This window comes from Tursiops truncatus, chromosome 10 (genome assembly GCF_011762595.2).
Source record: "Tursiops truncatus isolate mTurTru1 chromosome 10, mTurTru1.mat.Y, whole genome shotgun sequence".
Lineage (NCBI taxonomy): Eukaryota > Metazoa > Chordata > Mammalia > Artiodactyla > Delphinidae > Tursiops > Tursiops truncatus.
In genome coordinates, this window is record NC_047043.1 from 18,489,641 (window position 1) to 18,515,612 (window position 25,972).

The 25,972-nt window shown below is 36.6% G+C and overlaps 1 long non-coding RNA gene across 1 annotated transcript in view; it reads right to left on the reverse strand.

The window, feature by feature from the left end:
- Positions 1–23,798, reverse strand: part of LOC141279696 (uncharacterized) — a 66,342-nt gene extending 42,544 nt beyond the window's left edge. Inside the window, exon 1 of the long non-coding RNA XR_012334361.1 lies at positions 23,703–23,798. This is a non-coding gene — a long non-coding RNA (uncharacterized lncRNA). The remainder of the gene's footprint in view (positions 1–23,702) is intronic.
- Between the last annotated feature and the right edge of the window lie 2,174 nt (positions 23,799–25,972).

The following is a 25,972-nucleotide window of genomic DNA, read 5'->3' on the forward strand; positions in this document are numbered from 1 at the left end:
ATATTTTCTGAAAAGATTATCATTCAGAATTGTAGTTGAAGAAGATGTGTGTGGCTAAGATCACATCTTATCTAGAGTGGAAATGAACGAGGTCATAGAATGGAATTCTAAGTCAAACACTGGGTGAGCACCAACGAATTAGGAGAATTAGGAAATAATGGTGTTAGAGGCCAATAAAAGAGACTGTGGAAAACTGTCTTAAATGTCACAGAGCATTCAGAAGGAATTTATTAATGACTTTCTAAAGAGGTCCAGTGTGGCTCCAATGCAATAATTCCTAAAATTGTGGAATTCAATGAGGTGAAAGTATCACTACTCTAAACAGACACACGAGATGGAGAAGGGAGTGAGCAAGATTGCCCGGAAATATTGGGTCAACGAAGAATTCCATGTCTATTCCATGTCTACCTATTTACATTTTGATTGGGAGCTGTTTAGTTATAGTTAAGGGCTTAGTAGTGAAGTAGTGATTGAAGATAGGCAGAGTGGCCACTAGAGGAAGACGATCCATAGAGGGTTTAAAAACAGGTCTGCCTTGTTGCTGGCTGTTTCCTGGGTTCCCTGCAAGCACTAGCTACATAGAAAACACTCTATTAATCCTCATCAATTGAGTGAATATACTATTGAGTGAGGTAAGTGAATATACAAGAGTCAGGATCAGGAAGTAGGCAGAATAGTAGCTTTTGGATAGGAAGGAGGCTCATCTGTCTCTTTGTCTTACTTCTTCCAGGTGATCATGGCTTGACTCCTACATACATTTGTTCCTTTTTTTCTGGATATTAAGGGGCTGATCGCTTTTTGAGACTTCATCTCCCCTCCTTCTCCTAAACTCATACTTTTGATTCTTTCTTCACACAAAATCATCTGTTTCCACTTTCCTTCTCCTCCAGCTTAATTTCTTCAGTTCCACCTGGCTCCACCAGGCTTTGCATCACCCATTTTATTTTACTTACATGTGAACATGTAAGGAACACGTCTTCCTCACCTCGAGGAAGACAAACTCACCCACCCTCTTGTGGCTTCCCTATCCCACTTCTGAACACTGAATTGATTACCTGAGATTCCTAGGCAAGCTTTCTCATTGTTTTGCAATCAAATCCCTCCCTGTCTCTTGTAAACGCACATGAAACCCTCACCCTCCTTTATGAAGTTATCAGAGACTCCTCACAAAACACCCACTCAATGGTATAACTCATCTGCTGTTTTTATGAGTGGATTAACTTCAAATTGTTTTTCCATGGAGACACACAGGACTGTGACATTTACTAGCAGACATACTAGCAAGGGTACACCTGAGAATGCTGATCGTTTTCTTGAACACATGCAGTAACTTCTCCCTTTTTCTCCCACTCATAATGGGTGTGAATAAGAACTATGCTATGGAGATAACGCTAAATTATCTCTAACTAAATACTTTCACAAGCTTCAACATAACTATTAGTAACAAATACTTTTGAAAAACCACACCAACATTCCAGACTCTGTGAGTAGGTGAGAGCACCATTAAGGCAGACTTAAGTATTTTAAAGGGTAGACAACTTTACTCTGTATGGCTACAGATTATACCCTAAATCCTGCCCAACCATCCTATCTATTTGAATTTCTAGCAATGAGACAATTTAGAATAAATTCATCACTAATCTCATAAGCAATTCAAAGCTTATGCCTTGTTCTTGACTGAAGTACAGTGTGGATAATGTTGACTTATATTACAGAAGTTATATTGGTTATCTGTTATTGCATAATAAATTACCCTAAGACATAGACATTTAAATCAACTTTTTCAACTGTCTTGCTCGGTTTCTGTGTATCAGAAGGAATCCAGGAACAGCTCAGGGTTTTAGTTAAAATGAGGTTTTAGCTAAGCTGTCAGCTGGGACCGTGGTCATCTAAAGGGTTGACAGAGGCTGAAGATGTGCTTCAAAGTGGCTCACTCCCAGGCCTGGTGAGTTGGTGCTTGATAGTAGGAAGAGGCCTCAGTTCCTCATGGCGTGGACCGCCCCTATAAGACAGCTGGAGTTCCTGGAGTGAGTGGTACATGGGAGAAAGGCAGAAGCCTCTATGTCCTTTATGCTTAGCCTGAGGTCCCATCTCATCATTTCTGCAATATCTTATTAGTTACCCAGATTGGCCTTATTCACTCTGGAAGAGGGTTCCACAAAGGCATCAATACTAGGAACTGAAAATTGTTGGGAGTCCTCTTGACTGTCATGGAAGAGGTATCCCTGCGTTTCATTTATCTGTTTTTCCTACTAGCATTTCCCTTATCATAAAGATGCCTTGTTTACCTCAAACTCTTTTCACTCTCATAATTCTTACCTTACTGCATTTATAATAATTAAGCTCAATAAAGACTTATCCATAAGAAAATATACATATATAGGTATACATATTTTTTAGATTTGCTTTTAAGTATTTCAGAGAGAGCTAAAAGTCCAGATTGGTTTTCATTTCAGCCAAGTCAGTAGGCTGTATTTACTCCAAATGCCCATGAATGATTTCAAGGGCATAATGGATTTTGCAGAGACTTTTAGTCCTCCTCCAAAAAAACTGGAAGCCCTGCTGGGATGGGGCTAGCAGATGTGCAATCCTGACAGGAGGGACTGTGTTGTATTTCTGGATTAGATGTTCATTAAGGGAAAGTGGTATAGATGAGCTATATACTCAGGATTTACCACTAATGCCTTCCAGACCCACAGGAATCTTCTCCACTTGTTTTTCTCCACTAACGTTAAGAGACTTAACAACTGTCCTGGGAAGTCTGACATCAGTTTTGAATCTCATGATGGAGAGATTTTTGTCATTTAATTTTCTAACTGACTTGAAGCAGCAGAATGGCCTCACAAAATCTTTTTTGAACACCTGGTTACGTGAGTTCATCTGCCCTGAACACAGATATGTAGTCCAGAAGAATGGCTGCAAGCACATTGGAGCACTGTTCAGCATTACCCCACCCCCATCCCATTGCAATGACACTGTACTGTAACAGGCCAGCAAGGACTTGGAGCCCAGGGGCAAATTATTTAATGCATCCCTGTCTCTGTTGCCTCCCTGCCTTGTAAAAATAGAAAGATGATGGCTGACATGACTCACAGAACTCTTGTGACAAATGACTAATAAAAACCCAAGCAAAGGGCTTCCCTGGTGGCGCAGTGGTTGAGAGTCTGCCTGCCGATGCAGGGGACACAGGTTTGTGCCCCGGTCCGGGAAGATCCCACATGCCGCGGAGCGGCTGGGCCCGTGGGCCATGGCCGCTGAGCCTGTGCTTCCGGAGCCTGTGCTCCGCAACGGAAGAGGCTACAGCAGTGAGAGGCCCGCATACTGCAAAAAACAAAAACAAAAACACCCAAGCAAAAGCACTCTATAAATACAAAACGTTATTATATGAAGCATGCTGTGACATGATGAGACGATCTAAGGGACCTAAATGCTTTCAGGATATTTAGTAGATTTTGGCAATGTCCTAAATGTCATTAAGACCTGAGTAACCATGTCTTCAAGAAACACGTCCTGTGATTGACTCAGGTGCAAGACTCTTCCAGCTTATCAGGAACTACCTTGACACTTTTCTGTGGCAGGATGAACATTGTTTGATTGGGTTGGGTTACATGCCGCCAATGCCAATGAAACATGGTGAGTCAGGTAATCAAAAGAAAAAATCCAGACCAATGTAGTCACACTGATAGACTTTGGTTCTGATATCATTTTACTCTGCCCACATGACCCCTTCTGAATTCTGTTTTGTGAATAATGACACTTTGGATTTGCCTAGTAGAGAAGACTACCGGCTCTCAACCAGAATGTTTTCTAAACTCTTCTGTATACAAGGTAACTCTTGGGTGACTTGGTCATGCACATTTATCCCCCATAAACAAGGGCAGATTTATTGAGTGAAGATATCAAAACAATTTCTATTGAGCAAGCAGAATGGAAGTGGGAGTCTATAATCATATTTGATTTTGTAACACCTTAACCTTTTCTTATAAATATACTTTTTGACAACACATTTTTACTAAATTGAAATTTATTTCATTCTGAAGGGTTGGAAGAGGATTAGGAAGATGGGAAAGAATTGTGTTAAATCTTCTACAATAAGAGGAAATTGTTTGAAAAGAAGCCCAGTTACATGGAAGGACATCAAAATTGGAATCCCTGTTTTGTCAGCTATTAACTGTACAAAATGGACAAGTCATTTATCATTCTAATTCCATCAATAAGAAAAATTAGACATAAATATTAACACCTACCTGTGTACAAGGATTGAGTGAGATAAATCTCGATCTCTGTTTTGAGCATTTTGAGGTCAGCAGTGGATTACAGCTGTTTTAAAAAATTACGTGGGCCTATCTAAATGTATGATTAAAATTTCTCAGAGGTTTATCGTGTGGTATTTACAGTAAGATAAGAATGTATTCTAAATTGATCCTTGATCACATTTTCATTCTTTTAAACTTGTTCTACCTCATTTTCTCTGTGATAATAACTATAATTATATCCATTCCTCATTATAAAGCTACTCCTTTTTCTTTCTTGACATTCTGCCCTCACTGGCTAATAATGGTGAAACTACCCGAGATTATTTATAAAATTCAGGAGAGCACGAAGGAATGTCATACGCAGTCTGCATTGTATGCACTATTCTAGTTTTCTTACCTACAAAATAAATTTGCCAAAATTAGCATTTGTAACATAAGCTAAGTCCCTATTTCTACATGTGTTAGCTTCTGAGGCTTAAGTCAAAACTCCTAATTTTGACCAATGCTTCATCATCTGTCCTTAAAACATCTGGGAAAATTTCACCATTCTTCTCTCTTCTGTCCCCTTAACCTTTTCAGTTATTACTGGAATACATTTTTAATCCCTTTCCCTTCCTTTTGTTCTCATGCCTGGAGTCCTTCGTAGAGACTTCAGATGGAGAACATTCCACTTACAGTCTAGCTTTTCATAGTTAAAATTAAATTTTTCATCAATGGGAGAAGTGTTGGATATTATTCAGACTTTTAGGGTTTTGGAGAGTGAATTTGTAGAAAAAAATGACTTCATATTTGCTGTTAGATAAAAAACTATGTGTCTGTAATCAACAGAGATCTTCTATATGTAATTTATCTTTTTCTTATGCATTGTCTGTGAAAGATGATCTTGTGTTTCCTGACACATTTTCAAGTGAATGATCTTATAAGAATGCGCCTCTATTCTTCCATTATTTTACCAAATTGCATGTCAGTTTGGCATTTTCTCTCTTATAATCTTAACCTTTCCTTTATTTGAAGTAATTGTCTAGTTCATGTAAAACTATTTACTTTGGTTATTTTAATTACTTCAAAGGGAAAGAAATTCTAACGTAAAATGATCTTTTTCTATATCTCTTACAGACTTAAAATGTACTCCACTACTATGAATACCTTCCCCTACCTAGCTCACATCACCTCCCCACTCCTACACCATGGTCCCCTAGCTTATTGAATGCACTTATAGCATTCCTTTTCAGTCTGTATTGTAATCATGTTGTTTTTCTAATCTGCTTTCCATAGTAACCATGCATTCTTTGAGGACATGAACTCTTATTCAACTCTATTTCCAGCACATAGCTTTGTGAGTGGCCATAATTAGTTCAATAAATATCGATGTATAGATAAATAAATATCAGCTAATTTTTACTTATATTCCAAGATAAAGTTTTATTTATTGCCATCATTATCTTTACTCAATCTAAATAACTACATAAACAAAAAAGTGGTAATATACAAGTTCATCCTTAGACTGATACCCAATACCCAAAGTTTAGAACAAGTTCCACTATATAGTTTATTTTTTTATTCAAAACATTTGTTTCTGTGTTATTTAACTGTCTTCCCAAAGAAACCTATGAATTAAATGTCAATTTATCAAATTTCTATTTAGGTATCTTTAAGATACTCTCTAAATCCCAGCAACTAATCTTGGTGAAAATTAATTAAATTACATCTAAAACATTATAAAATCCTACTATTTAAAGGCACCTTAGAGTTCATCTAATACTCTTTTAAAAAAAACTGCTTATGAAACGTATTTAGACTGATCAATGTTTATGCAAACAAGAAAGATAGGCAGAACATTAGTTCACTTCAATCACTTCAAAGAGAAGATGTGCAAATAAACTAGAACACATTTGAGTTTTCAGAACTGAGTTCATGTTTACAAGACTGAGAAGTCTGGGCCATAATGTGATTTAGTGGTGATATATTAGCTGTATAACAATTAAATCTCAGTAAGTCACTTACCGTACCGAAAGTTTATTTCTGGTTCACACAAATCTGATGTATTTGGCAGGGGCTTTTCTCCATTTCAGGCTTTGATACAACATGCATCTTCCAGCATGGATATAACAGTGTAAGCAAACGATATAGGTGGCATACCAGCTACTAATCATCTTGGACCAAAATTATGTCCATCATTTTTGGTTCCGTGTATTTGGCTAAAACTAGTCCTATGGGCCTGCCAGACCTTACCCTACCAAGTCATTTGTTCAAGTCACACCACACATTAAATTCATTATCTTCCTGTGTACATAATAGACTGACCTCTCTCCAAGAAGCCAACACAAATACCATCCACTCTCTGCATCCAGTTCAAAGAGCAGGGTCACTAATTGTGCCCAGTAAGGAGAAAGAGACCAGAAATGAGAACTCACGGGTAGTCTTTACTATAGATTGTTTTGATCAAGTATGCTACATTGAATGCCTTTCATGATCAAACACTATACTAGGTGGCGAATCAAAATTTTATAAATGGCAATTCAATTATCTGTAGAGACTAAGAACGAACAAACAAAACCAACCACGGCATTGCTTTTTAAATCAGTTCTCATAAGAAACATCAGTATTGTTGCTTTGTACCCTTAGAAGGACTAGATATAGTCAATCAAGGTTTAATATCCGTTGAGTTAGGACCTCTGGCTTGCTTAACTGCTTTATTTTTTAATTTTTTTCAATAAAAAAAATAGGTGTGCATTTTTATGAACAAGAAAAGAGTGAGGTCATTTCACGAGCCATGAAATGATCCCTGCATCTCCCATTCGAGTGCTGCTGTCCAAAATATGAGAATGAAAGAAGCACAATTAAAATTCATACCTTTTTATGAAAACTTTGAAATAATAAAATTATACAAGGTAGCCTAAAGATAATCTGCTATGTGTTTTTGCTTCCCTTCTCTTTCCATTGGATCCTCAGAATATCTGTATAAAAACCACAGGCTGCAAAATGTAGCAAATGATGGCCCTCCAGCAGTGAATGTTTTAAGGTTTATCTTCTCTGAGCTCTTTGAGGCTAAGTAAACATGGTTAGCAATGGAACATTTCTAAGCTTACATTTGACTAAGACCTAGGCTTAAACCAATTAGCAAAATCATCTACACAACAGTAGGATCAGAAAAAATGATTATAGGGCCATTTGACACCTCTTTAGGAAGACAACAGTTATTAGCCCAAATACATCACTTAGAATTTTTCTAAGGATAACATGTAACACCAAATAGCTCAATCAGAATTTTCAGTCTAATTGTTTCTTATTTAAGGGATAAACTATATTTTTAAATGTAAAAAGGACTCCAGTATTGACTTGAGAAGCTGCTTAGTTAATTCAGGTGATTATAGTGGCCTTTTATACAACCCAAGAAAGTTTTTTTGTCAGTGCCTTTTTTTACCTATATGTAAAAAGGTATAATTTACCTTTTAGTATAATTTTTAATTTTTTTGATAGCATAGTTGGGAAAAATATATAGGGCTTAATTTCCAATAGCACAAAGTTCTAAGGACTTTGAAAATGAAAATAAATTAATTTAGTAATTTATGCTTTGTCTCATTCTACAAAAAAATCAAATAAAATAGAATGGAGGGAGCTTATGACAGAAACATTCTGAAGAAATATTCAGAACCAAAAAAAATGAGAAAATGAGGATAAAAGTAAAATATAATATACCCAGGGATTATGTCAGCGAACCATCACAGCTTCACATTTGGGTCTGTGCTTTGCAGCAGCCAACAAAAAGAAAAAAACATATACAGTTAGTGCATATAAGTAAATTATTTAATTCAAAATGAAAGAAAGAAAGGAAGAAACAAGAAAGAAAATCAGTCTTCTCAGTCCTAAAGTATTTCCTGGAACTGACAACTGGAAGAAATTTCTCCTTTGGATGTATGTACATGAGGAGGATTGGATTAAGTCTTTTGAATACACAGACGTAGAAAATGGACTTACAGATACAGTGGTGGAAGGGGAAGCTGGGACGAAGTGAGAGAGTGGCATTGACACTACCAAATGTAAAACAGATAGCTAATGGGAAGCAGCAGCATAGCACAGGGAGATCAGCTCGGTGCTTTGTGACCACCTAGTGGGGTGGGATAGGGAGGGTGGGAAGGAGACGCAAGAGGGAAGGGATATGGGGATATACGTATATGTATAGCTGATTCACTTTGTTGTACAGCAGAACCTAACACAACATTGTAAAGCAATTATACTCCAATAAAGATATTTTAAAAAAAGTCTTCTGAAACTTCTTGGTAATACATGTGATGTTAAGTTTCCCATGACTTTTCCTTTTAATGTTTCATGATTATAGTTATAATGTCTTATAACGTCCCATAATCCATTTATTTAACAACCATTGATTGCCTATATAATTAGTGCTCGGTATTAAGGGAGAAATGGTGAATGACACACTGTCCCTGCCCTCGTGGTGCTCACAGCCTAGCAGAGACGTGGAAATATAGGCAATTAAATCCTATAATGGGAGAAGCCAATCAAAGAGGAAATAGGAAGAGAGTGGTGATGGGAAGTATCTTCTAAGCCTCTGGGCAAAACCTGCAAAGGTCCTGACGGGAGAAAGTCATGGCCATGCCAGCAACTGCAAGTCTGCACAGGGGGCATGGAGAATAGATAGAGATAAGACTCCAGACATGAGCAGGTAATTATGAAAGACCTTGTAAACTGTGTTCAGTAATCTGGCCTTAGTCATGAGAACAGTGAGCCAAAGTGAAATTAATCAAAGTGATTCTGTCATTTACAAAAAAGAAAAATGAAAAACCAACCAAACAACAAAACATCACTACAACAACACTGAACTCCAATCACGCCATTATGATGACTTTTAACTAAAAAAATGCTTATAAAGTGTCAGGGGGACAGGGGAATTTAACGCACGTTCCATGTGACAGTGTGTCCTTTTATCAGCCTTAACTGAGCAGTTGGTTCCTACTCCAGGAGAGACTGGACTGCAAGGGACACAGCCAGTTCCCTTGCAGTCCTGAGGCCCTTACAAGAGATACACAGTCTACCATCCTAGCAAAGGTCACATGTCTGGCGTGGCTGCTTATGTCAGCAAGACCTGTAAAAATGCCCCATGGGCCAAGAGCATCTGTTTGTCTTCATGACTTGTGGTAATGTCAGATGCTTCATATTCCCTGCCTTCCCGTGAAGGAAGACAGTTCTCTGCTATTAAATGAAAGCAACAGCTTTACAAATCTTCTGCAAGTTCTTTGTCATAGGTACGTTCTCAATGAACCGAGGAGAGAGCTGTGCTTTCCTTAGAAGACGTGGACTTAGAAACTTCTCTGTGTGTCAGGAGAAAGGAAGAATACATGTCTTCTGAATGCAAGCCCTCACTTTTTCCAACAAGACACCCAGGTCTCCTCGACATGGCAACCCCATCCCTGCCTAGACACATCCACCCATGAGAGAAAATTCTCTCTCAGAGAGCTGAATTTAATTTCTTTACCCTACCCAAAGAAAAATTAAAATACTTAAGTAATAACATTCACTAACATTGTCTGCCATCTGACACTACACAGAAACAGGGCAAGTATGCTTCGCCTTGGGTGGCTGATGAGGCCACTTCCAGTTTCAGGCATTATCTAACAATATCCTTGCTTGTATCTAAGTGCATTGTTATAATTAGTAATCATAAAGAAAATGGGGTGTATGTATGGGGGAAATAGTTTTAATTATTTAATATGATGGTATAACAACACAGCCTTGCTGTTCCCATTCCTGCAAATTCACATCAAGCAACAAACATGCTGTATGTCCATAGCTTGGTACCTCTCTGCATGGCCTCTAGTTTAAAGTCTGGAAAACCATATAATTATCACTTCAAGTGAAGAGGGCTTCAGAGTGTAACTGCTATCAAGGATGTGCTAAAATGAAAGTAAAAACGTACTGAGGGACCAGAGAGGATTGTGAAGTGTCGGGCAATGGAACTACATCACGAATTTCAACGCTTAAGTCATTCACTAATGATCTATTTTGGTAGCTTTCTTTTCTTTTACAGACACTGTTTCAGAAAAGTCTTAATTTATTTTTTGGCTGATAGAGTGTGGGGAAGTAGCCATCTTTAATAAGGTGGTTGTGTGTGCTAAAGAGAACAGGAAATAGTGTAGAAGCACTTAACTTTGAAACCAGTAAGCATGGTTCAAACTCTACTACAATCCTCTCGATGACCTCATAAGTCACAAAGCTTGAGAATATCTCTCCAGGACAGTGGATTTCCAAATACAGTCTGTCCCACAGATATGTGACGTTAAGCTATTTTGCTCATGCAAAACAACTGCAAATAACAAAGTCGTGCATGTTCATCTTAGAAAAGGCAAACTTAGAAGATGTCTTTGTTGTCCTCCACTACTGCCAGGTGTGTCAAAAAGAAATTAGGATTTGATTCGTTGATCTTCATTGCTCCAGTGGGCAAACTATCTCCAAGAGGTAAAAGATACTGCAAAGCAAATTTTCCCTCAATATATGATTGATTTTATGTTTTAATTTGAGCCTGTGATAACCATTTGTCATAAATATTTTGTAGAGAAGTTTTCTGTGCCGGGTGGGCAGCTGCATAGAACACTTGTAGGGCCTCTTCTAATTTTATACAATCCAAAATTGTGTAGAATGGAGAAGGGACAAAGAAAAGGACTAGCATTCATAATCTATTAGTGAGTTGAAGTCTATTTCATTGCAATGAGTCTTTGAAGGATAATAACTTGACTTTCTCCCTCTGTACCTCTGCTCCCTCCTCCCATTACACACCCGCTAATGGTTTCCAGTGGCAGAAATCCAAGATACAGTAATCCTGTTTGTTTGATGACTAAACATCCTTTTATGCCTGGAGGATCAACTCTAACAGTCAAACAAACTGAATTAGTGCCTAATGCCAAAACCAGGGCACTCTCTGGACTTTAAAGAGTGGCCCAAATCACCGACATTCCCAGCTTGATTGGTGTCTCCCTGGAGAAAAAAATCACTTTGTTTCATTTTAGTTCATTATGACAAACTTTGGGGGATTTAATTGACCGAAAGGGCACTGAATTTAAAATGCATGCTGAGGTTCTTGGGTAGCATGAATCCACAACGAGTGTCCATACAGGCCATGAGCTGACATATGTTTCTGAAAATGTTTTGATTTGACTTGATTTGCATTTGGGGTAAGTGAAGTTGAAACAAAGATGAAAGTGTAAGCTGTTTGGGAAAGAAGGAAACTAAGTCTGATCTGATTTTACCTAATGTAAATTAGCCCTACAGGGAGAATAATTTAGTGTTATTTATTTGTCCTGCTCATGGCCTAGCTAGAACTTATGCTGGCCAAGATAACGTTATTTCATGAAATCTCCCTCATACTATGTGAAAACCTTTCATTCATTCAGATTGCTGTCCCTCCAAACCTACATGAGATAACCTTCTCTAGAAATGTGACTTTGCAGGGAAGACCTGACCTTAAAAGAGATTCTGTTGCTGCTATTTATTATGAGAAAATAATACCAGACTCATTGGTTGCCTGTGGGTCTAGCAGATGAAAATAAAATCCAGAATTACAGAAGAGAGGATGAGAGGAAGCCAAAGACAGACAATTTCCGCTTCACAATATGGCTTCACGCAGATTTTCATGATTCAGTCCTAATACGGAGAGTAGTGATTTATGAAGTGGCAGCATATTGAATGGTATCCCTTTCCCTACTCTTAGGTGTTTTGCAAATCCCCATAACTCTAACCTCAACTGACTTTTTAAATAATGAAGACCACATAGACAGGAATAATAGTATCATGGCTATTAACACAGTAAGAACAATATTCAAGGAAAACTTGTATTTCATATATCAGACTTTAATTATTGTTCTCCTTAATATGGAATCACCAATATTTAGAAGAGTACCCTAGGTCATTTCTTGCTCTACAGACTCAGTACTTCACTGCTATTAAAAATGGGGACTCCAATTGAACTTGTTCTAAATGAATCTGAAATTTTTACTGAAATGGAAAACAGTGCCTGATAATGAACTTCCGGTTCTCTTGCCAAGCATAGACCATGACCAGGAAGTCCCATTTTTATCACAGGTAGCCCCGAATGTCACTTCCTACCCACATTATGTCATATATTATGTATGGAATATAACTTCTTTCAATAACCTCAACTCTCACTTTGCCGTGAACCATCTTTAACACTCTAGAAACACACAGCATCCAAAACAGCGTAGGTCTGTTTTGTTATGTTTGTCTCCTTGTATGCTGGTCTGAATAATTTATTCACTTCATAGAAGAGGAGGGAGGTAAAAATTAAATCAGAATAATTTATCTAAGAATCGCATTCACCCATAATATGTGGCTTCTTAATTTCCAGCCCAACATTTGTCTTTAATTGAGAAGAAAGAATACACATGTTATATTACCAGATCAAGTTACTCTTTTTGTTTTTTCTTTATCCCCATCCATTTTGGAATAAATGTTATTCTCTATTCATTCTGATATTAGATTAAGTGGACAAATGTAAAGACCTACTAAAAATTCTTCTCTGACTTAGGAGATTGAGATAGGGAATTCACAGAAAGATGGAGTGCAAAAGAGAAGAATTGAAATTCTGAGCAATGTTTTTATCTCTTTAAACTGTAGCAAATATTTATTCTAAGTACATAAGATTGTTAAACAATTATAAGTATCATTTGATTATCACCACTTGCAATAGAAGCCAAACTCTGAATTACATCAGTCTCTTTCTCTATTTAGGTATCTTCTCTATTATCTTACAGGCAGCTTCGGCATACGTGGATGTATCTGGTTGAAAGGGACCATTTACCCAGTCAGATTCTGGAGTCAATGGAACCATAAACTACTATTTTCCTTTATTTTAAAAAGATTTTTTAAAATATCTTATTTTAAAAAGTAATGTTTCTCACAGCATAGCCTTCTTGATTCTCCTTCTTAAGAAATAATATTAAAATTTGGACTGGTTAAGTGCATGTAAGTTAATTTTAACCATCAGTCAGAATTCAGATATTGAGTTTCTAGTAAGTGATTCCTTATGTTCATATGCAACCTGCAATGCCGTTTCAATTTTGGTTGTTGCACAACCCTGTTTTTGTGTATTTGGACAGCAGAAATGTCCCAAAATCTTTCAGATGATCAACCAAAATAGGAGAGGGTTTTTAAACTATGACCTGACATTTCAAACTATAACATAGCAACACAATAATCCTAATTATTCAAATAATCATCAATAATAAATATTGAGTATAAACAGAGAATTTTAGAAATTCAAGAACACCTATAGCAAAGACATTATGCCTAAGTCATAATCTACATTTTCAGAGACAGAAGGATAAAATCATAGTTCCTCCTTATCTATGATGGCTAAATACAATTGAAGTAAAAAGATATTCAGAGTTGTCCATCAGATAAAAAAACAAACAAACAAAAACAAAAAAAACCTCACTCTGAAATGCGTCCAGTCTCCCATGATTTACTTTGAGAAGTCTTCTGACAAAGTAAATCACCCAGGTCAAAAAGTCAAACTGTTGCTTGGACTCTGAAGAAATATGTCATAGTAAAGAAATGATGGCCTGATTTGTTTCTTTTCCTTAATCAGTTTGAGTAATCTGAAGACAGGTGGTGTTGCCAATAGGGAATTTCCTAAGCCAGGTTCTCAAAAAAATATCCAGTTTAGTTTTTTGCTGCTGTTGTTGTTGTTTTCTCTTCTTAAAAGAAGGACTCCCAACAAGGGCAGATATTTTCATTGGATTCCTATTCATGTGCTACGTTTTTGGGCCCCATTATTACCCTTCCTGTCTCCTTTCCAGGCCATACACCCTCAATCTCATTTCTTGACCTTATTTAGAGGAGAGAAAAAGAGAGGAGTAAAGGTAGAAAGCAAAAGCATCATTTGCATAGATGGACAGATGCCTTTGAGAAAGGCAGAAGAAAAGTGTATGAATTTCACTTTCCAGTGCAGGTCTTGAAAGATGGTGTGTACTTCTAGCCAATAAATAGATGATTGATGGTAAAAAATCACAAACCAGTTGTGGTTTCGGAGGGAAACAGGAAATGGGCAAAGAAACTTTTGATATTGTCATGGTCTGTACACTTGAGAAATTTAAGAATTTTCTTTATTTTGAAATTAGCTGTTAAACTGTTGAACTGGGTTTCCTGAATGTGATACACAGATTAAAATAACAGAATACCATTTATTAGAATTACAATTGTAAAAGAGGACTCTGAAAATGTCTATTTTTTAGTAATATCAAAGCTCATTTGTTACATGGCATGGCTCTTATTTTTTAAAGGAATGCTTTCTATTGTATATTATATAATTGCTTGATTTTTCGTTCAGAATTTTGTTTTGTTTTTTAATACCTTGAACAATGCCTTTTATATTATGTAAAATAATTATATACTACTCTACATTTTAACATTTTTTATGAGAAAGCTTTAAAAAAAGTATAGACCTCAGTGAGACTTCTTTATTTCTACTAAAAACTACCCAAATAACTTAAATCAGCACAATCCATTTACATAAAATAAAACATAAAGGCCTTTCTTGTTTTCTTGGTCCTCATCCAAGGATTTGGATTTTTGTCAAAACAATTTAAAGGAAACACCCCCAACACACAATAATGTATCTTCTGTCATTGTACAAAATATATAAGTGCTATGAGTTCAAATTAAATTTAATAAGCAGGCATATAATAAAATGGACAACCTGGAAGAAATGGACAAATTCTCAGAAAAGCACAACTTTCTGAGACTGAACCAGGAAGAAATAGAAAATATAAACAGGCCAATCACAAGCACTGAAATTCAAACTCTGGTTAAAAATCTTCCAACAAACAAAAGCCCAGGACCAGATGGCTTCATAGGTGAATTCTGTCAAACATTTAGAGAAGAGCTAACACCCATCCTTCTCAAACTCTTCCAAAATACAGCAGAGGGAGGAACACTCCCAAACTCATTCTACAAGGCCACCATCACTCTGATACCAAAACCAGACAAAGATGTCACAAAGAAAGAAAACTACAGACCAATATCACTGATGAAAATAGATGCAAAAATCCTCAACACAATACTAGCAAACAGAATACAGCAGCACGTTAAAGGGATCATGCAAAATGATCAAGTGGGGTTTATCCCAGGAATGCAAGGATTCTTCAATATACGCAAATCAATCAATGTGATAAACCATATTAACAAATTGAAGGAGAAAAACCATATGATCATCTCAATAGATGCAGAAAAAGATTTCAACAAAAATTCAACACCCATTTATGACAAAAACCCTCCAGAAAGTGGGCATAGAGGGAACTTACCTCAACATAATAAAGGTCATATATAACAAACCCACAGCCAACATCATTCTCCAGGGTGAAAACTGAAAGCATGTCCACTAAGATCAGGAACAAGACAAGGTTATCCACTCTCACCACCATTATTCAACATAGCATTGGAAGTTTTAGCCACAGCAATCAGAGAAAAACAAGAAATAAAAGGAATCCAAATTGGAAAAGAAGTAAAGCTGTCACTGTTTGCAGATGACGATACTATATATAGAGAATCCTAAAGACTCAACATAAAGCTACTGGAGCTAATCAATGAATTTGGTAAAGCAGCAGGATACAAAATTAATGCCCAGAAATCTCTTGCATTCCTATACACTAATGATGAAAAATGTGAAAGAGAAATTAAGGAAACACTCCCATTTACCATTGCAACAAAGAGAATAAAACACCTAGGAATAAACCTACCGAAGGAGACAAAAGACCTGTATGCAGAAAACTATAAGACACTGATGAAGGATATTAAAGTTGATACAAACAGATGGAGAGATATACCATGTTCTTGGATTGGAGGAATCAACATTGTGAAAATGACTGTACTACCCAAAGCAATCTACAAATTCAATGCAATCCCTATCAAACTACCAATGGCATTTTTCACAGAACTAGGACAAAAAAATTTTAAATTTGTATGGAAACACAAAAGACCCCACCCCCACATAGCCAAAGTAATCTTGAGAAAGGAAAATGGAGTTGGAGGAATCAGGCTCCCAGACTTCAGACTATACTACAAATCTACAGTAATCAAGACAGTATGGTTCTGGCACAAAAACAGAAATATAGATCAACGGAACAGAATAGAAAGCCCAGATATAAACCCACGCTCATATGGTCACCTTATCTTGGATAAAGGAGGCAAGAATACACAACGGAGAAAAGACAGCCTCTTCAATAAGTGGTGCTGGGAAAACTAAAGAGCCACATGTAAAAGAATGAAAATAGAAAAATTCCTAACACCATACAGAAAAATCAACTCAAAATGGATTAAAGACCTAAATGTAATATCAGACACTATAAAACTCTTAGAGTAAAACATAGGCAGAGAACACTCTATGACATAAATCACAGCAAGATCCTTTTTGACCCACCTCCTAATCAAAATACAAACAAAAATAAACAAATGGGACCTAATAAAACTTCAAAGTTTTTGCACAGCAAAGGAAACCATAAACAAGACAAAAACACAATTGTCAGAATGGGAGAAAATGAAAATGAAACAACTGACAAAGGATTGTTTTGCAAATGAAACAACTGACAAAGGATTAATCTCCAAAATTTACAAGCAGCTCATGCAGCTGAATGCCAAAAGCACAAATAACCCAATCCCAAAATGGGCAGAAGACCCAAGTAGACATTTCTCCAAAGAAGATATACAGATTGCCAACAAACACATGAAAGAATACTCAACATCATTCATCATTAGAGAAATGCAAATCGAAACTACAATGCGGTATCACCTCACACCAGTCAGAATGGCCATCATCAAAAAATCTACAAACAATAAATGCTGGAGAGGGTGTGGAGAAAAGGGAACCCTCTTGCATTGTTGCTGGGAATGTAAATTGATATAGCCACTAGGAGAACAGTAAGGAGGGTCCTTAAAAAACTAAAAATAGAACTACCATACAACCCAGCAATCCCACTACTGGGCATACACCCTGAGAAAACCATAATTCAAAAAGAGTCATGTACCACAATGTTCATTGCCGCTCTGTTTACAACAGCCAGGACATGGAAGCAACCTAACTGTCCGTAGACAGATGAATGGGTAAAGAAGATACGGCACATATATACAATGGAATATTACTCTGCCATGAAAAGAAATGAAATTGAGTTATTTGTAGAGAGGTGGATGGACTTACAGTCTGTCATACAGAGGGAAGCAAGTCACAAAGAGAAAAACCAATACCATATGCTAACACATATACATGGAATCTAAAAAAAAAAAAAAAAAAAAGGTTCTGAAGAACCTAGGGGCAGGACAGGAATGCAGATGTAGAGAATGGACTTGAGGACACAGGGAGGGGGGAGGGTAAGCTGGGACGAAGTGAGAGAGTGGCATGGACTTATATATACTGACAAAATGCAAAATAGATAGCTAGTGGGAAGTAGCCACATAGCACAAGATCAGCTTGGTGCTTTGTGACCACCTAGAGGGGTGGGATAGGGAGGGTGGGAGGGAGATGCGAGAGGGAGGAGATATGGGGATATATGTATAGCTGATTCACTTTGTTATAAAGCAGAAATTAACACACTGTTGTAAAGCAATTATACTCCAATAAAGATGTTAATAAATAAATAAATTAATTAATTTAATAAGCAGGAATATATTGTATATATCTAATATGTATACAACAATATTCTGGATACTGTAATGGTTGTAGGAAATATGCACTTACAGCAAATATTGTACTTTTCTAAAAAACACTGATCAATTAAAAGGAGAAGCTATATGGTACCTTACATTTTATATAAGCTCTATTATTTGTGGTTTGTTAAAAGTGTCTAGACTACAAATTGCTTAGGAGTATGAACACATATATATAAACACATATTCATTTTATGTATATTATATTTTAACGTACATGTGCAGATATATACTCATGTATATATATATCTTATGTATGAAACATTTTCTATAAGATAAATATATTTTATATATATGATTTTAACACAATACTGAAAAATAACACTTTCAAAAAGGCTTTAAATGAAATATTTGTAAAAATCTGCACTGTAAAGCTGTTGTTAGTTTACCAGGTGCTCATCTACATAAATTGGAATAAAACAAATGTCTTGACCTGACATGTTTATTTCATTCAAGTAGGTCTAATAATTGAGCTGTGAAAACTTAGAAGCTTAGAACCATTTGGTTTACTCTATTTACTTTCTGTTCTTTAAAGTCTGACACTGTCCTTCATCTGAATGAAAGTTCTATTGAAATTATCCTTCTTTTAAAATATCCTGGCATCTTAGAAGCGTGCTTCACAAGCAAGTTTTCTATTACAGTACTTTTTTAGTATCAGCAACAATATAAAAAGTACTCTCCATGACTAAAATGAATTAAGCCATAATTGTCCTTGGTTTTCATGGTTTGGTAAAACCATAGAATCAAATACCTTGGAGATTTCCTTAGATGTGAGTTTGTGTTTCCACTTCAAGTGTCTGAAGTTAATAGAACCAAGCACAAAGAAAATTAAGGGCAACTGCAGAAAAAACGATAAAAAGTGAGTTTAGGGCTTCCCTGGTGGCGCAGTGGTTGAGAGTCTCCTGCCGATGCAGGGGACACGGGTTCGTGCCCCGGTCCGGGAAGATCACACATGCCGCGGAGCGGCTAGGCCCATGAGCCATGGCCACTGAGCCTGCGTGTCTGGAGCCTGTGCTCCACAACGGGAGAGGCCACGACAGTGAGAGGCCCGCGAACCGCAAAAAAAAAAAATAAATTAATTAATTTAAAAAAAGTGAGTTTAAAGGGTGCCTGAATTTGCTGATAAAAAGTGAAAATATCAATCATCTATATTTTTGTGTCATGCTAAATACCAGTAACTCTGTTCCAACCTGGAGTCACAAATTATTGAGCATTAATTAAGTGATCATTGAATCTTCTAAAACATGTGGATATTTGATAATATATAAACATGTAACTAGGCAAGAAACACAAAAGAAGGAAAAGACCTACAATACCGAACCCAAAACAATTAAGAAAATGGGAATAGGAACATACATATCGATAATTACCTTAAATGTAAACGGACTAAATGATCCCACCAAATGACACAGATTGGCTGCATGGATGCAAAAACAAGACCCATATATATGCTGTCTACAAGAGACCCACTTCAGACCTAGAGACACATAAGGACTGAAATTAAGGGGATGGAAAAAGATATTCCATGCAAATGGAAACCAAAAGAAAGCTGGAGTAACAATTCTCATATCAGACAAAATAGACTTTAAAATAAAGACTATTAGAAGAGACAAAGAAGGACACTACATAATGATCAAGGGATTCATTCAAGAAGAAGATATAACAATTGTAAATATTTATGCACCCAACATAGGAGCACCTCAATACATAAGGCAAATACTAACAGCCATAAAAGGGGAAATCGACAGTAACACATACATAGTAGGGGACTCTAACACCCCACTTTCACCAATGGACAGATCATCCAAAATGAAAATAAATAAGGAAACACAAGCTTTAAATGATACATTAAACAAGATGGACTTAATTGATATTTATAGGCCACTCCATCCAAAAACAACAGAATACACATTTTTCTCAAGTGCTCATGGAACATTCTCCAGGAGAGATCATATCTTGGGTCACAAATCAAGCCTTGGTAAATTTAAGAAAATTTAAATTGTATCAAGTATCTTTTCCGACCATAACGCCATGAGACTAGATATCAATTACAGGAAAAGATCTGTAAAAACTACAAACACATGGAGGCTAAACAATACACTACTTAATAACAAAGTGGTCACTGAAGAAATCAAAGAGGAAATAAAAAAATACCTAGAAACAAATGACAATGGAGACACGACGACCCAAAACCTATGGGATGCAGCAAAAGCAGTTCTAAGAGGGAAGTTTATAGCAATACAAGCCCACCTTAAGAAACAGGAAACATCTCAAATAAACAACCTAAACTTGCACCTAAAGCAATAAGAGAAAGAACAAAAAAAACCCCAAAGTTAGCAGAAGGAAAGAAATCATAAAAATCAGATCAGAAATAAATGAAAAAGAAATGAAGGAAACAATAGCAAAGATCAATAAAACTAAAAGCTGGTTCTTTGAGAAGATAAACAAAATAGATAAACCATTAGCCAGACTCATCAAGAAAAAAAGGGAGAAGACTCAAATCAGTAGAATTAGAAATGAAAAAGGAGAGGTAACAACTGACACTGCAGAAATACAAAAGATCATGAGAGATTACTACAAGCAACTCTATGCCAATAAAATGGACAACCTAGAAGAAATGGACAAATTCTTAGAAATGCACAACCTGCCAAGACTGAATCAGGAAGAAATAGAAAATATGAACAGACCAATCACAAGCACTGAAATTGAAACTGTGATTAAAAGTCTTCCAACAAACAAAAGCCCAGGACCAGATGGCTTCACAGGCGAATTCTATCAAACATTTAGAGAAGAGCTAACACCTATCCTTCTCAAACTCTTCCAAAATATAGCAGAGGGAGAAACACTCCCAAATTCATTCTACGAGGCCACCATCACCCTGATACCAAAACCAGACAAGGATGTCACAAAGAAAGAAAACTACAGGCCACTATCACTGATGAACATAGATGCAAAAATCCTCAACAAAATACTAGCAAACAGAATCCAACAGCACAATAAAAGGATCATACAAAATGATTACGTGGGGTTTATTCCAGGAATACAAGGATTCTTCAATATACGCAAATCTATCAATGTGATAAACCATATTAACCAACTGAAGGAGAAAAACCATATGATCATCTCAATAGATGCAGAGAAAGCTTTTGACAAAATTCAACACCGATTTATAATAAAAACCCTGAAGAAAGTAGGCATAGAGGGAACTTTCCTCAACATAATAAAGGCCATATATGACAAACCCAAGCCAATATCGTCCTCAATGGTGAAAAACTGAAAGCATTTCCACTAAGATCAGGAACAAGACAAGGTTGCCCACTCTCACCACTCTTATTCAACATAGTTTTGGAAGTTTTAGCCACAGCAATCAGAGAAGAAAAGGAAATAAAAGGAATCCAAATTGGAAAAGAAGTAAAGCTGTCACTGTTTGCAGATGACATGATACTATACATAGAGAATGCTAAAGATGCCACCAGAAAACTACTAGAGCTAATCAATGAATTTGGTAAAGTTGCAGGATACAAAATTAATGCACAGAAATCTCTGGCATTCGTATATACTAATGATGAAAAATCTGAAAGTGAAATCAAGAAAACACTCCCATTTACCATTGCAACAAAAAGAATAAAGTATCTAGGAATAAACCTACCTAAGGAGACAAAAGACCTGCATGCAGAAATTTATAAGACACTGATGAAAGAAATTAAAGATGATACAAATAGATGGAGAGATATACCATGTTCTTGGATTGGAAGAATCAACATTGTGAAAATGACTCTACTACCCAAAGCCATCTACAGATTCAATGCAAACCCTATCAAACTACCACTGGCATTTTTCACAGAACTAGAACAAAAAATTTCACCATTTGTATGGAAACAAAAGACCCCGAATAGCCAAAGCAATCTTGAGAACGAAAAACGGAGCTGGAGGAATCTGGCTCCCTGACTTCAGACTATACTACAAACCTAGAGTAATCAAGACAGTATGGTACTGGCACAAAAACAGAAAGACAGATCAATGGAACAGGATAGAAAGCCCAGAGATAAACCCACGCACATATGGTCACCTTATCTTTGATAAAGGAGGCAGGAATGTACAGTGGAGAAAGGCTAGCCTCTTCAATAAGTGGTGCTGGGAAAACTGGACAGGTACATGTAAAAGTATGAGATTAGGTCACTCCCTAACACCATACACAAAAATAAGCTCAAAATGGATTAAAGACCTAAATGTAAGGCCAGAAACTATCAAACTCTTAGAGGAAAACATAGGCAGAACACTCTATGACATAAATCACAGCAAGATCCTTTTTGACCCACCTCCTAGAGAAATGGAAATACAAACAAAAATAAACAAATGGGACCTAATGAAACTTCAAAGCTTTTGCACAGCAAAGGAAACCATAAACAAGACCAAAAGACAACCCTCAGAATGGTAGAAAATATTTGCAAATGAAGCAACTGACAAAGGATTAATTTCCAAAATTTACAAGCAGCTCATAACAAAAAAACAAAAAACCCAATCCAAAAATGGGCAGAAGACCTAAACAGACATTTTTCCAAAGAAGATACACAGATTGCCAACAAGCACATGAAAGAATGCTCAACATCATTAATCATTAGAGAAATGCAAGTCAAAACTACAATGAGACATCATCTCACACCAGTCAGAATGGCTATCATCAAAAAATCTAGAAATAATAAATGCTGGAGAGGGTATGGTGAAAAGGGAACACTCTTGCACTGCTGGTGGGAATATGAATTGGTTCAGCCACTATGGAGAACAGTATGGAGGTTCCTTAAAAAACTACAAATAGAACTACCATATGACCCAGCAATCCCACTACTGGGCATATACCCTGAGAAAACCATAATTCAAGAAGAGTCACGTACCAAAATGTTCATTGCAGCTCTATTTACAATAGCCCAGAGATGGAAACAACCTAAGTGCCCATCATCGGATGAATGGATAAAGAAGATGTGGCACATATATACAATGGAATATTACTCAGCCTTAAAAAGAAACGAAATTGAGCTATTTGTAATGAGATGGATAGACCTGGAGTCTGTCATACAGAGTGAAGTAAGTCAGAAAGAAAAAGACAAATACCGTATGCTAACACATATATATGGAATTTAAGAAAAAAAAAATGTCATGAAGAACCTAGGGGTAAGACAGGAATAAAGACGCAGACCTACTGGAGAACGGACTTGAGGATATGGGGAGGGGGAAGGGTGGGCTGTGACAGGGCGAGAGAGAGTCATGGACATATACACACTAACGTAGTAAGGTAGATAGCTAGTGGGCAGCAGCCGCATAGCACAGGGATATTGGTTCGGTGCTTTGTGACAGCCTGGAGGGGTGGGATAGGGAGAGTGGGAGGGAGGGAGATGCAAGAGGGAAGACATATGGGAACATATGTATATGTATAGCTGATTCACTTTGTTATAAAGCAGAAACTAACACACCATTGTAAAGCAATTATACCCCAATAAAGTTGTTAAAAAAAAAATGTACGTACTTTCCACGTAAAATGATTGGAGTTTAGCAATTATTCATCGTACTGTTACACTTTCTACTAATTTCACTGCATTGAATATAAAGTGCTTTACTGCTATTTCTTTAAGAGGGTCAGTTAAAAACTGCACTTATAAATTTGTTTGAGAGGAGTTTTAAAGTGGTTTTGAAACTACTGAAGTACATGTCTAAACATCTTACCTCTTGGGACTTCCCTGGTGGTCTAGTGGTTGAGACTCTGTGCTTCCAGTGCAAGGGGTGTGGGTTCAATACCTGGTCGGAGAACTAAGATCCCACATGCCGCACAGCTAAAAAAAAACAAGAAGAAACATCTTACCTCTTGGTCCTTCTCATCACTACTCCTTGTCACCTGGATTAAACTTGCAGATTTATAATACCCACAGACACAAGACTCTGACAAGAAGTCATTACTCTAGTTTTTTTTTAAGTACTCTATGAATGTATCAACTGGTATAAATGAGTTATGACTTTAAAATCCCATTTAATGATGAGCTCTGTTGTTCAAAGCTAAATAATAATTTTAAACAAATTTTGTACTTTTAAATCCATGATTTTTGTATCAGGTAAATACTTTTAAGAGGAATGAAAATTTATTTATGTAACATGAAGATTATAAATTAATGATAAGAGAATACTTGGAAATGATAGGATATGGACTGAATTAGTAAAAATTAACCAGTCATTTTAATAAGAGAACAAACATCAAGGCTGTATGTTCATACTGCCCATGCAAATAGTTCTTGGATGTTGAAAGGGGAGTGTGAGTGCTTGAGAGAGTAGGGGGATGGAGAGAGGGTTAAAACACTTGTATACTACGTAATGGGAAAAGGTTAAAACTAAGGTTTTCATTTATTCACCAGTGTTTTGATACATATGGTTACAAGTATGCATTTCTATTTTCTATATATTTACCTTTCATCAGGTCCAAAACATGAATCTGAAATTCATTTCAGTGTTTGGCTTCCTAGCAAAATGTCTCTGTGATCTCTGCGGGGCCACACAGAATGCTCTCTAGGGATCATTGTACCTGTTAATGGGCTGAAGTGCACCCTCACCCCCTAATTCATATGTTGAAGTTTGAACCCCCAGTCTCTCAGTATGTGACTCGATTTGAAGATAGAGTATTTACAGTGGAAATTAGATTAAATGAGGTCTCTAGGGTGGGACCCCATCCAATATGACTAGTGTCTTTATAAGAAGATATTAGGAGACAGATACACAGAGAGGACACCTTGTAAAGACACAGGGAGGAGAAAATGGTTGTCTATAAGCCGAGGAGAGAGGGCTCTGAAGAAACCAACCCTCGTTACACTTTGGTCTTTGGACTTCTAGCCTCCAGAATTGTGAGAAAACAAATTTCTGTTGTTTAAGCCACCCCATCTTGTACTTTGTAATGGCAGCCCTAGAAAACTAATACAATACCAATTCCAAATCTAAACCAAGGCAGGTAGAATTATGCAGGACAAAGAGGAGTAGAATCTTAATAAAATCATCCCTATGACATAAGATTTTCTGAGAGTTAAGACATGAATAATTTTCTTCTTGGTTTATGTTATGTCTTCTCTATGATATTGTACTAAAATTGTAAGCCTACCAAGGTTCTCTAATTAGTGCTTCTAAAGTATTCTTCTACTTGTATATTAAGGTTTCGGTATTTTCTGTAAGAGTTAGAAATGTCCTGATATTGATTGCTTTGCACCACTATAGCTTCAAAGCTTGGAATGATGTTTAATATAATGATTTTTTTCCTGACTCTACTATAATGCAAAAGAAATAGGAATACCTGCCATGAAATCAAAGGAAGACATTGATTTATGCTCTGGGAAGAACAAATTGAAAATTAAATAAAGAGAAAATAAAATTTCCTAGACCAGGAGCAAATGGAAATTGATTTAATTTAGTGAAAAGAAGTCACCTCTTTGAGTAGTCAAGCAAAGCATTAGGATCTTGCTGACTACCAGGAAAGGACAAATTAGAACTGGAAGAAACTATGAGTATGTAGCCTCCAAATTACCATAGTACTTTTCTGGTAAATTTCCCGTTTTACACAAAACATTATGTAACATTTCAGGGAATCATGATTTTTCCACCAGTAAAGTATAATGATATTAAAATATTTTCCTTGCCTTGTCTTTTAAAGAAAGATTAAATTATATTCTATCTTGCAGGCATATAACCCATGCATTTTTGAGAGTGGTGCATGGAACATACGGACATTTCAGCTGTCTATGGTTTTCCTCATACCTTTTGACACCCCTTAAACAAACTTTATTCTTAGAGCCATGGACTGAAATCTTTAGAGAGTGAGAGATGGAGATAGTCATAGGTAGGGGACAGACTTCTTGCTAGTAGAAGACTGACACCACGCACCACTTTTAGACTGACAACAAGAAAGGGTCAGAGCAACCTGGCAGTCTGCCAGCTGTAAGAAAGTGACACCACTAGAGGCT